At 44.7% G+C, this 13,270-nt stretch overlaps 1 protein-coding gene across 4 annotated transcripts in view; it reads right to left on the reverse strand.

The window, feature by feature from the left end:
- Positions 1 to 13,270, reverse strand: part of LOC144767519 (outer dynein arm-docking complex subunit 1-like) — a 650,935-nt gene that overhangs the window by 337,947 nt on the left and 299,718 nt on the right. The window contains exon 1 of one of the 4 annotated variants that reach the window (XM_078650943.1): positions 9,538 to 9,556. The exons of the other annotated variants lie outside the window; for them this stretch is intronic. The gene's annotated coding sequence lies outside the window, so the exon portion shown is untranslated. Of the gene's footprint in view, positions 1 to 9,537; positions 9,557 to 13,270 lie in introns of those variants that run through there. 4 annotated transcript variants of the gene reach the window in all.

A 13,270-nucleotide genomic window follows, 5' to 3' on the forward strand; every position in this document is an offset into this window, starting at 1 on the left:
TTTAGTAATGCGGGCGTGGCAACCAGAGTTATTAGCCAACGCATGTCTCCGAGGAGAGCCCCATAGATATTAGCGATATGCATGTGTACATATTATATACAGACAGAAGATAAGATTAATTTCTGGTGATATAATGCACTAAAGAAATACCGTTTTGTAAATGATATTGCTAAAATCATTGTAGAATCCTCAAAGAGAAGTCTGCTCCATATTTTGAAGTGTGTTTTTACTGTGTCCTCTCTTAGGAAGGAGTCCATGATTGAGCGGAGGAGTATAATATCCAGTACGTTCAGTAAGGGGCAGATAAAAGAAACCTATTTTTGTCTTCCACTCCACTCAAAAGTGATTTCCCTCTCCTTAAAGGGCGGGGTCTCCCATACCTGAGTTGTTACCGGGTGAGGTGAGGTTTAGACCTTATACAAGACAGGTGCGTGCACCAGCTGAAAAAATGATATAGGGGTGTAACATTAAGAACTTATTGGTATACGTAGCCATTAAGGCCATCTGCTAAGATGAATGAGTATTAGTGAGCATTTGTAACTGTTATATTATTTCACAATTAGGCTCTATGTGCGTATCTGTTACAGGTGTTACAAGCTCTTTGTGCTTATCTGTTACAGGAGTGAACTACCGCTTGTTTACAAAGAGTTTGAGAGGTGCACTCAATGGTGTAGTTAGCAAAAAAAAGTTCATAAAGTTTATAAGTCTTCTGTTCTTTCTTGGTTGATTTCTTTTTTTCTTTCTTTTTAGAATACAGAGGCACAGCAAACGCGTTTCATTCCCTTTCGTGCCTTGGGAATTTCGTCAGAGCTGCAAGAACATTTTTGACATACATAAACATATTTGCCTCGTATGTGGAAACAAACAGTAACGTACATTGCACATATATAAAAATGACTAAAGGGTATACCAATAGACATAACAATTTAAAAATATGCCAATCGGCAAATGCATCATCTGTCTGAAAACAAGCACGCCCTCACCCGTGCATTGTTTCAAGTATTTAAGAAAGTGTGTATCCCAATTGTACACACCTAAGTGTTGTATCAAACCAAGTCCGTATGCACCAAGGTGCCCAATGGCGAGAAGACACACCCGAAACCAAAAGCCCAGTAGAATCACTAAGTATAGTAGCAATGAACCAAGACAAAGAAGTAAAAAAGAAGAAGAAAAGGAGGAATCATGTACCGGTGTTACAAAGCACCGAAGTGAAAAAGAAGAGGAAACCGGGAAAATTCCTCCCTAATGTAACCCAAAGTCTTAAGAAAAAATGAATCCTACAAGATTCTCACCTAAAATAACATAACATCATCTCAATCCAATAATTCGAAGGAAAAAATGCACGTTCACCATAGGCGCAAGATAAATATATTGCCAAGGATCCAAGTTTCTGATATCTGAAAGCGAAAGTAATAATAAGATCCACTGGTCGAAACCGCGTGTCATTGGCCGTTGTGAGTCACAATTTAAGCTCAAGCAATATTTCTGAGGACCAAGTTATACTCACAAGAAACATTATTATACATCATTGTATGGCAGGTCTATACTCTGCAGTGGATCTCTGATCGGAGAATACCATCCATTTAAAAGGAATTCATTATCTTTTTGTATATACTTGTTATGGGGAAACATCTGGGTATCTGCAATGTCTACCTTCCAAAAACAGTCTCCTATACACTAATGGTTGATTCATTCATAGTGGATGGAACAATTACCTTTATTCTGAGCAGTTCTCTGGAAGGAAATCCAAGTGCGTTCCTCCATATATGAAGAGTGGTAGTGTTTACAGGAAAAGCGAAAGATTGTCCTTGCCCCATGAATATAAATATGTATATATATGTCATATTATGTCGGGCTAACTAGGGCAGGATTGTGCATAATAGCAATGATGTTTAAATATGAATTGTAACATTGCCATTAAAGATAGGTTCTATTTTAACCAGATGTTAGCATAATAATAGGTAATGTAGGCGTATTACACATAGGCAGCATGCCGATAGTAGACATGCATATCTGCCCCCGATAGTATAGTCCAGTCAGTAATTTGTATACATATTTCAGTAGAAATGTAGACTCGGGCGTTAGTCTCAGGGTTCCAGCTGTAAACATTACTTCAATGGCTCTGTTTCCCTATTAAACTACGGCATAAGATGAGTAAGGTTAGAGTTACTAACCTATGGCCCGAAATACATAGGGAAAAAATAGAACGTCCAGGAAAACATATCGAACCCAGGAGTCCCTCCCTGTTGTCTCCTATTTTCCCATCCAACACCCCCGAGAATCCCGTGCTAAAATTAAATAGTAAGTGGTTTACCAAGGGGGGGGGGGGGGGGATTTTTCCGTGGCGCCAACAGTTCCTAAGAATATGGGTGAACTCAATAACGGATGGCGTTTATTCAAGTTACCAAAGCAGTGTAAGTCGTCTATTGCAGGACCTGGAACTAAAATAGTTGTCCAGTCTCAAAAAATTATTATACCAATCGCGTTTCTAAACGCATAGAGTCTACTTGTATTCTCTGGTGTTGCGTACCTCTGATATGGTCTACGGCACCGTCTGCTCCTCCGTCCGTGTGCTGGAAGCAATAACCAACAAACGCCCGCCATTCCCAAAGTAGTTCATCGGATCGGTATCCCGATCATGTGAGCCCTCCGCGTGACTATGCTGGCTCCAATCAGATCAGCGCGGGTCAGCGCGCAGATGGCAGCCATGTTTGAATGGTTATATGCCATGCAAAATTCTACTATGAGGTATAAATAAATTCTAAATAACGAGTAAAGGAGGAAGTATAAGACCCCCTATAGAATGATAGCTTTACCTAAGTGAGAATAGTCCACTCGATGATAATCTTAGATCTTTATGATCGAATGTGATAGATTCGATATGTACGTTCCCTAGTTCTTGCCTATGAGGTGAACATCATTTTTAGATCTAGTATGATGAATTCGATATATGTATTCTGCCTGTAGGACCCGACGTTTTAATCAATTTAGATGATGATGGAAGTGAGTCATGTTGGCACCAGTTAAGAATTAGTTGTTTAAAAAGAAGAAAATAACGTCATGAGAGGATGGGAAAAGTCCCCCCGCTGTGCTAGATGAAGAATAAGAGAAAAATAAAAGAAAAATGGCCAGATATAGATTACAAGAGTGGAAGAAAGGTAAATAGACATAAAAGAAATAATACATCTCTAAGTTATTGCTCTGCAATCATGATTTTTTTTAAAAAGGAGAAAATATCTTTGATTCGTTACAGAAGAACACGTAATTCCTAGATATTCAATGTACTGCTTCGAAAAGATTCATAATGTGCAGGTCATGATAGCTACCACTTGTACTGAGGAACTAATGGTCTCTCTCTCTTGCGCTTTCACTTCCTCCTGTTGTGATTTCCGTGGCCTGGTCGAAATCCGATCCACATGACCTCCCTCTGTTATCTAGAGGGGTACTGGTAGGAAGGAAGGATATCCAAATGATGACACTGACCTCTCTTGGTAGGTTGATGGTAATCCGACCAGTTCGCAAAGGTCTTTTCCTTATGCTTTTTGTACATTGTTTGGGTGTTGGCAATCCTGTGTGATTTGATAATTTAGTTCTTGCTCCCTTTCATAGACCACCAGATTTCTTTGTTGTTGTCATTAGTTGCATTTGGGATTAAGTCTTTGGTTGGTCGTTAAATTTTCCCTAGGACTCTTTCTCCTTTTGGAGTCGTAGAGGATGACAATGCAAACTGTGCCCTGTCCATGGAGGGCCACTCATTAAGGTGGACCCCAAGTTGGGAGACCTAGCGGATTCAGAAGCAGGGGCTATTGCACAGGGGAGCCTCTTTAGAGAGCCTTTTGTCAAAGAGTTAGGCAAATTTGTCAATACCCTTACCTCTCTTGACAAAGCCCACACAACCATTAGGAAAGTGTTCCCTCTTTTTTTCCCCAGGCTGGTTGAACGGCCGCACGTCACATCAGAACCCCCAAAGAGGGCAAGGCTCCAGGCAAGGCTAATGTCAAGATCAGTTCCAGTTCATACATTTCTACCCCACAAGAGGACGTCATGGCAAAGGCAGAGATTTCTGGGGAGCAACATCCTCCTCAAGTCCCAGTGAGTGTTCTCCCTTCTACCCAATTAAAAATAGGGGGGTGGCTGGCAAATTTTTTACAGACTTGGATTTCCACCACAGACAGTGCAGGGATTCCACATAGAGTATCTTGGGGAACCCTCCCAAGGGACCAGACCCCATCCCATACAATTTTCTCACTGAGAGGCCGCCCTGGTAGATGAGGAAGTGACATCCCTCTTCAACAAGGGCGCAATTTCTTCTTCCTCCCCACACCCCAGGGGGTTCATCAGCAATATTTTCCTGGTCGACAAGACCGACGAGTGCCAGAGGCCGGTAATAAGCCTCAGCGAGTTCAACAAGTGGCTAGTTTACCACCATTTCAAAATGGAGGGCATTCACCTCCTCAGGGATGTCTTATGACCTATGGATTGGATGGTTTGACTAGACCTCAATGACGTCTACCTGGTGATCCCAATTTTCCTGCCAGTTCACATGGCTTCAATTGAAGTCAAAGTTTACTGTTCCCCCATTGGGTATTTCCTCAGCCCCTTGGTGCTTCACCAAGGTCCTCAAGCCGTTGGTGGAGTTCCTGAGGGCTCATGACATACGGATGATTGTGTACTTGGACAACCTGCTTCTAATGGGCTCCTGCCCATACCAGCTGTTGTACCACCTCCGAACGGTGGTGGATTTACTTCAGAGCTTAGACTTTGTGGTCAACAAGAAGAAGACACTTTCAACGCCCTCTCAGACTTTGACCTTTCTGGGGTTCGCATTAGATTCCACCTCATCCACCCTAAGCCTCCCATCCAGGAAAGTGTTGAAGATACGGTACGAGCTGAGGCGTACCCTCACCAGACACCAGGTGTCTCTCCGACAGCTGGCTTGGGTAGTGGGCCTCCTCTCTGCATCGATTCAGGCCATCTTCCCGGGACCACTCCACTATCAGGCTCTGCAGCACCTGAAGGGGTCCTACCTTCGCAGATGGTGCCCCTACTAACACAAGGTTTTTTTGTCTGACAAGGCTCGAGAGGAGATCCAGTGGTGGTAAGACCACGTGGAGGCCTGGATCGGCCGTGCAATTTTCAGATCAGCACCAGATCTGGTCATAGAATCCGACACCAGCAGGACAGGCTGTAGTGCCAGATGCTGCACTTTCTCTAGGGAGGTTTGTGGTGTCCGTCCAGAAGAACGAAAATTGCATATCAACTTTTTTGACCTACTAGCAGGTTCCTTTGCCATCGCTGTTGGACGAGAGATTCTGTCAGTCATGCATCCTTCTGAAGATGGACAACATCTCAGAGGTCTGCAAGATCATCCACTTAGGGGGCACTCGGTCCAAATTATTCTCGGACCTCACCGTGAGTTTCTGGCAGTATTGCCTGAACCGTCAGGTATCGGTCACAGCAGAGTACTTGCCCAGACGGGAGAACCAGGTGATGGACTTCCAGTCCCGCAACTTCAGGGATTACAGTCTCTGGAAGCTCGACCTGGAAATGTTTGCGGTGTTGAATGACTGCTGGGGTCCATTCCCAGGGGACCTGTTTGCCTCGAGACAGGACCATCAGGTGCCCCACTTCTTCAGCTTGAGGCCGGACCCACTGGTAGTGGCCATGGATGCCTTCCTCCAGGGCTGGAGCCAAGAGAAGGGGTACACTTTTCCCCCCTTCGCAATTGTCATGAGGATGTCCGCGCAGGTCTGGCAACAGCGGGTGGAGTTGGTCATGCTTACTCCCCTTTGGAGGGCGCAAGTTTGGTTTCAAGTTCTTCTGGAACTTTCCTGGGATTCTCCAATCCTACTCCCCCAATTTCCAACTCTCCTCTTGAGTCCCGACAAGGGAACACATTGTGGCTCATGGCGTGGCAGATTACAGGGGACGATGAGAGGTCATAGGCCTTTCGCAAGCGGCTGAACCCTTCATGTCAAAGGCTTGGGCAGACAGTACTGTCAAAAGATAAAGATTTGCTTGGGGAAGATGGTCCAGTTGGTGTATGCGGCGGTGTCTTAATCCCCCAGATGTAGAGCAGGTTCTGAACTTCCTAGCACAGCTAGCTTCTAGTGGCATGGTCCTACAGATCAATGAACACCATTTGGTCGGCCATTTCATCCAGCCGTGTACTGACTATTGAGGTGACGGTGGGCCAACATCCCCTAGTTTGCCGATTGCCATGGGGTATCGGGCTCTCTCTACCTCCGGAGACTCGCTTCTCTGTCCTTTCGGATGTGAACCAAGTTCTCAACTTCTTTTGCTCCTTGCAACCAAACCGGTTTACCTCTAGGAAGGAGTTGTCTGCTAAGCTGGCTATGCTCCTTTGCCTCATCTCCTGCCGCTGTGTCTCAGATGTAAGGGCATTGGACATCACAAGCAGGATGTTCACCCCTAATGGAGTGACGTTCACTCTCCACAGAAGAACGTAGTGCCACACTAGAGTTACCACTTACACAGAATTCCCGGACCCCCTAAATTGTGTGCTGTCAGATGCCTCAAGGCATATGAAGAAATGACTGAGGCGTTTCGCCCTGGAGGCTGGAATTAGCCTTCGAGACTTTTGGGCCCATTCGGCACGAGGTGCAATGGCCTCTAAGGCATTTAGCTTGGGTGCACATTTGGAGGATATCCTCAACGCGGCAGATTGGTCTTCGGACTCTACCTTTAAAAGGTTTTGATTCAAGCCAGTGCTGGACATGGCTCACCGCGTGGTGAGCAACTTTAAACTAGCATAATCCTCGCCTCCAGTCCTGACAGAGAATGAAAAATGTCCTAGCTATCATAACGTAACATGTCAATTCTATTAAGGACTCGGAGGCAAGTAATATCCCGCCCTTGGGATTCCAGAGTAAGATAGCCCTTCACATATAAGAGTAAGAAACCCTGCTTTGCTATAAAGTGTTTTGCTTGACACATTTGTTCTGTTGCACATTAACTGCTTTCACTGCATCTTGGTTTGCAGGCTTTAGTAGTTTGTGCTCAGATAGTAAAAATGTACTCTATCTTTGTACAAACCGAGATTGTAGTTCCAGAGGAACCTTCCAAAAGTGTACCTTCACTGCACAGGAGTTCTCTTACTGGAAGAATTCCAGCAATGTTACGCGACTTTGTTTGCATTGATGTTTAGTTTTCTTCTGAGATTGCTGTACCCTCTCTCCCTGTGCTTCTCTTATGTAAAGGGGAAAGGTGTGTAATGACCTGTGTGTCATGTTTTCATGCGATGCATTGTGAGGCCTAAAGGTTCCTCATTCTAGCGTGTTTATCTATTTTGAGTTGGTCTAAAACACCCATGAGTCAGTTGCTACTGGCGCTGCGTGGGTAGGGCGTTTTCTCCTTTTTCTTTTCGCCAGATCGTCGCCAGTGTGATACAGCAGGATGGTAGCATGCACAAACAGGTTAACAGGATCTTCTTTATTTGTAGATAAGCGTCTGCAAGGTGAAAACGTCCTACCCACGCAGCGCCAGTAGCAACTGACTCATGGGTGTTCTAGAGCAACTCAAACTAGATAAACACTCTAGAATAAGGAACCCTTATGATTCACAATGCATCGCATGAAAACATGACACGCAGGTCATTACACAATGCTAAACTGCGAGCAAGGCCAGCTCACTGAGTCAATCAGAGTCAGCAGGGGCGTACGTCAAGGGTGAGTACTGACACCAACACTTTTTTCTCTCTTTTTGAACAATGTAGTTCAGATTTTATCTTGGATTCCAGCGGACGCACCCATGCTGGAGAGAGAACAAATTGTGACCCTTTTGTTTTCAGACAACATTTTGTTCATGTCAAAAACACAATGGGGGCTCCAGTTGCTTTTAAACAAGTTCAAATACATTTGAGATATTCGAAGCCTAGAGATTAATATATCAAAACCTAAGTTCATGAAGATAAATCCTCACAAATCCTATAAAGGGAGACCGACTCTTGGCGGTGTACCACTTGAAAGGGTCAGTACCTTCTATTAACTGGCCATAAAATCATCTGAAGATATGACCTGGAAACCTCACGGGACCAAGATGACTCAAGCTCAAGCAAATAGTTGGGGCCCTGGGAAAAGAACATCCTTCACCAAACCCGTTGCCTCTGTCCTCCAGATTTACGATTCTAAAGTGGTGAGTTCTGCCCTATATGTGGCCCAACTGTGGAGATTTGATAGAATGAATGACCTGTCCCGATCCGAGCACAAGTTCTTGAGGAGTAAAGTGTCGTTACCACAGAGTGCACCACTCCATCCTCTAAGGCTGGATATGGGCAGGAAATCCATCGTAGACAAGGCAAAATTAGGCCCGGTGATATGCTTGAGGAGAATCTGATCTACTCCTGAACTGCTTTCCTATGCCAATGCTCCTAAGGAAGTCAGCTGCCGTGACAAGTACAATAAGGTAGACTGGATAATTAACATGAAGCAACAATTGGCAGATATTGGGTTACAGGGTCTTCTATGCCCCCCTCCCAAATATCTTCAGAAATCTCAGTACTAGGATTGGGCACTACAAACTGAACTCAATAATACATCTTGGGGAAGGCTAATTTTGGAGTTTATGGACTTGGTTAGATCCCTGGAGAGCTATTAGACATCATTCAGATACCCAACAACAGGAAATTATACATCCAGTTTAGATTTGCAACACTTCCCTTGAATTAGTTCAAAAGCACCTGGCACCGCAACCCAAATTTTATTTTAGTTTCATTGAACCAACTGCACACATACTGTTTGCTTGTCCATCTTATGCGCTCCCAGGAGAAAAATGGCTAAAACCGATATGTAAGGAGTTAGGAATTTGTAATTATGATGAAGCATTGCGAAATGTTAGATTAGATCCAAGACCCCTGTTTGCGTGCTCAGTCTCTAGAATGTGGGGTCATATCAGGAGGAAAGTGTAAAAGTCTTAAAGCATTTGACTTACATTGTATCAACTGTGTAATATATTTGGAGGTGTTTTTAATATTTAATCTGCGAAAGCACTCCTGGATTTTTTCGGATTCGTCATCTGAAGAACTTAGACAGCATAGTGGACTCTGTTTAGCCCACTTTAAGGTTTTGTAGAGATTGTTGGTGTTACTGGTTTTATTAGCACAACAGGGAGGATGGACTGATAATGTTGGTTGCCACTTGGTATTACCTTAAACCCCAATAATTGTTCCTGTATCGTGCAAATGTATTAATTTTACCACCTTTTTAAATTGAATTCATCATGTACTGTACAGCTTATCGCACTTTTATGATCACCTGACCAAATGAAAGTTTACAAAATGGGAAATGAAAAACGTTATTTCATAAATTCATTAAAATTGTTTATATTTAAACTTCAACCTACTATGTTGCTTTACCATCTTTAAATATTGCATAGCCACACCTAGAAAAACACAACATGCAAACAATCCACTAACTGTATCTCTCTCCCAAAAAAGACAAGACAAATTCCTTGCAGTAGCCCTACATTAATTAAATAAAAGCCCCAAAATAAACAATATTTTCAAAAGACTTTGCTTACTTGCAATAAGCCGTCTGCGATCTTTTAGCCTGCTCCACAATGGCCCGGAAACTAAACAAAAGAAAAACAGCAAAAATTAGTTTGAAAAGAAAGACGTCAGTGCACTTATTTATAGATTTATCTTTAAATCAACTATTATATATTTTAAAACTTGAATATGTTTAACATGCATTTTTAAAATAATTTAAAAAATTCTACATATTATTTTCAAAACCTTGTCTATGTTTTGTAAATAAATATTTTTCTAATACCTAGTTATTTCCTTTATGTGGTAACAAATGTTTTAGTTGGTTGGTTGAAAAGCTTTTATTCGATATGCAAGATATCTTGAAAGCATACATACATATAAAAACAGCATTTCAAAAAAATAAATAGATATGTCGACATTTAGATATTAGGACAATAAAATAGGATTTAACCCTGAATAAATTAGCTAAAAAATGAATTAAATTGAAATTGACAATCTCTTGCTGCGAATCAACCATGAACGTTTTAAGAATTTGGAGACACCACAAACAATGCAAGGGGAGGTATCGGACAATACAATTCGTAATGCGACCAAATGCCTACGTGTTCCCAGGCATCTAAATAGAGGTTTAAGCCAATATCTCCTAGGATTAATATAGTCCGGGCACTCAAAGAAAATGTGTGCTACCGTTTCAAGCCTAGATGGACAAAGGGCACAGAAGGGCGATAATTGAGCACTGGATTTCCATTTTGACACAAAGGCCCCGATCGGGAGGGTGCCTACCCTGAGCTTAAAGTACAGAGCCCTATCTATTGGCAAGGTGATTAAGTCCAGGTAGGGTTCATAGACTACCACATCCTTTATTTTCAAAAATACTGCAGTCGAGTTACAGTGGTTTGAGTTCCCAATAAGTTGGCCAGAGACCCAGTCCCAGTAGAGTTTTTTGAGGACAGCCTTTGGTGGAGCAGATTTTGTAGTCCAACAGTCCCCCAGGCCCAGCTCCCCCAAAAGATTTTTGGTGTCCCTCAACCACTTTATCTTGGCCCAGCCTCCCATGCTCATTACCTCCGCCAAGCCGTCAGCATAAGATTTTAACTCCGGGACCCTCCATATGCGGGACCATAAGAGCAGTGGACGAAGGCGAGCCTGGTCTTTGATGCTCTTGCAACCCACATCCAAGAGCACCGGGACTGTCGGGGTGCTCGAGGGGAGAGCTAGGAGGTCCTTCAAAAACTTGCTCTCAGCCTTGGATAGGGACTCCAAATTGCTGTGGCCCCACAACTCTGCCCCATACAATGCTGATGTTACGCCTCTGGCCTTGTAGATCTCGATTGCAGGTCTCACGAAATGTTTGGGTGATGCTCGAAATTCCCTAAGCAGAGCACCCCCTACCTTTTTGTGATTCAGGACCATCTTGTCAATATGGGAGGACCAACTCATATTGTCAGTTATGCGTAACCCCAGGTAATCAAATTCTGAAACTTTCTCCAAGGCGACTGTGTTCAAAACAGGCGGGCGTCCTAGTTTCCTTGGAGGGTGCAAAATCAGGTATTTCGTTTTGTCCACATTGATTACCAGTCATCTGGATGAACAAAAATCCTGGATGCGGGTCAATAGCTTCTGGAGCCCCTGGGGAGACTTTGAAATAAGGAGAGTATCATCTGCAAACAGCAGAGTAGGAATCCGTACTCCCCCGAGACAGGGTGCGTCCGCTGGTTCTTGCTGGAGATGCTCAACCACACCGTTGACATACAGCGAGAAGAGTGTGGGAGCCAACACGCAACCCTGTCTGACACCCCTACTAACCGGAATCCTATCCGTTGTTTCCCCATTTTTCCCCCAGCGGACCTGGGCATAGTTGCTGGTATGAAGTTTAATGAGTAGGGACAAAATGTAGGGGGGCAGCCCCAGGCCCTGTAGTACCCTCCAAAGTTCCTCCCTAGGGACCAGGTCAAAGGCAGTCTTTAGGTCAATAAAGGCCAAATAAAGACTGCCCTTGCCTAGTTCCACAACCTTCCAGTTTAAGAGTGCTAGCCTGAAGACCTGCTCAATGGTGCCCATTCCTGAGCGGAATCCAGCCTGGAAATCAGATAGCACTCTATTCTCGTCAACCCAGTGGAGAATCCTTCCCAGAATTGCCTTTCCTGCAACTTTTTGTGTGGAATCAATCAGGCTAATTGGCCTATAATTCCCTGGGCTATCTCTGCAACCCTTTTTATAAATGGGAACGACCATCGCCCCTCTCCATGAGTCTGGTACTGGGCCACCCTTCAAGATGTCATTTAGAAGCGCAGAAATAACAATGCCCCAGTCAGGTGGATATGCACGCAAAAGGTCTCCAGGAAGCCCATCCAGTCCTGCAGCTTTCCGTGGTGCCACCCACTTGATAACCTTCTCTACCTCCCGTGCCGTAAAAAGGTCAAGAGTGACATCCCCTAGCGAGAGGGTGAATGCGGCTGGGTCACTTAGGGGCCCTTCTACCAATGAGTATAAGGCCCCAAAGTGTTTTGACCAGCTCTGGGGAGGGATGTTACATGTCCTTAGGGTCTCGTCGGGTCTGTTGCGGGAGCCCACCAGATTCCAAAACCCTCTTGCGTCCTTACTTTTACTGGCAACCAGTAGGTCCGCCCAGAACTTTTCCTCCCATTCATTCTTAGCAATTTGGAGGGTCCTAGAGTAAGTCTTTCTGGCCTCCCTGATCTTAATTTGCGATTTGGATTTGACTGCCTCTACCAGTCTGGTCTTCATCACCCTACATGTGTGGGTGTACCATCCCTTGACTTTCACTTGCCTTTCATTGGTCCCTGATCTACTTGGGTGAGCAGTGAACAGATTAGTTAGGGCCTCGGTAAGGTCACAAAAAACCCCACAGGCCGCCCCCACCCCTCCCGTAGTGGTCCCCAGATTTAATTGTGCTTGGGCTAGGAGATGGGTTATTGCTGCAACCCTCTCCACAGAGAGGGCGAGTTTCGTCCACTTCATTCGTCTCCCACAAAGTGATACATGCGACTCGCCCAGGTCTACTGTGGAGGAGGGAGCAGAGCCTCCCCTGCCGGCTAACCACCAGGAGACTAGAGTGAGGGCGAGTAGGTTGTGGTCGCTCTCTACTGAGGGGACCACAACCATGTCCCTCACCGAGTTCCACAAACACACATCAAGCAAGATGCAGTCAATTCTTGATGTGTGATTGGGCCTGTTGTAAGTGTGGGCCCCCCCCTTGTCCGATTCTGACCTCCCGTTTAGGGCCCTCAGGTTGAACTCCATACTTAGGGTAAACACCTGCAAGGCTACCTCTGTCCACCTCTTGATGGGAGCTATCTCTAGAGCGGGAATCCCCCTCCTAACATCCTCTTCGTCTCGGTCCAGGGAGACGTCCGATCCTAAGGGCTCGAACGTACAATTAACATCACCAGCGACCAGGGTGCATGCCTTGTATGGAGTTGATCTTAAGAGGCCCTCCAGAATTGCAATTGTTGGGGACTGCCTTCCCCCCTTTGTGCCTCGTGCATAAATATTGTAAATATTTAAATGGCACGGCCCCTGGAGTCCTTCAAAATAATATTAAGGAGGTCCATGCAACCGGTCTGGTGCTCCACTATCCTACAATTCAATGAAGCAGCGACCCGGATGAGGAGGCCACCAGAAGGGCGTCCCCTCCCCGATTCTGAGCATACTGCTGGGATAGAATAGGCCGAGTAACCCACCTTATGGGTGGGCTCCGTGCTCCATGTCTCCTGGAAAATGCATATGGAATGTTCTTCCACC

Source organism: Lissotriton helveticus, chromosome 7 (assembly GCF_964261635.1).
Source record: "Lissotriton helveticus chromosome 7, aLisHel1.1, whole genome shotgun sequence".
In the NCBI taxonomy this organism is placed as follows: domain Eukaryota; kingdom Metazoa; phylum Chordata; class Amphibia; order Caudata; family Salamandridae; genus Lissotriton; species Lissotriton helveticus.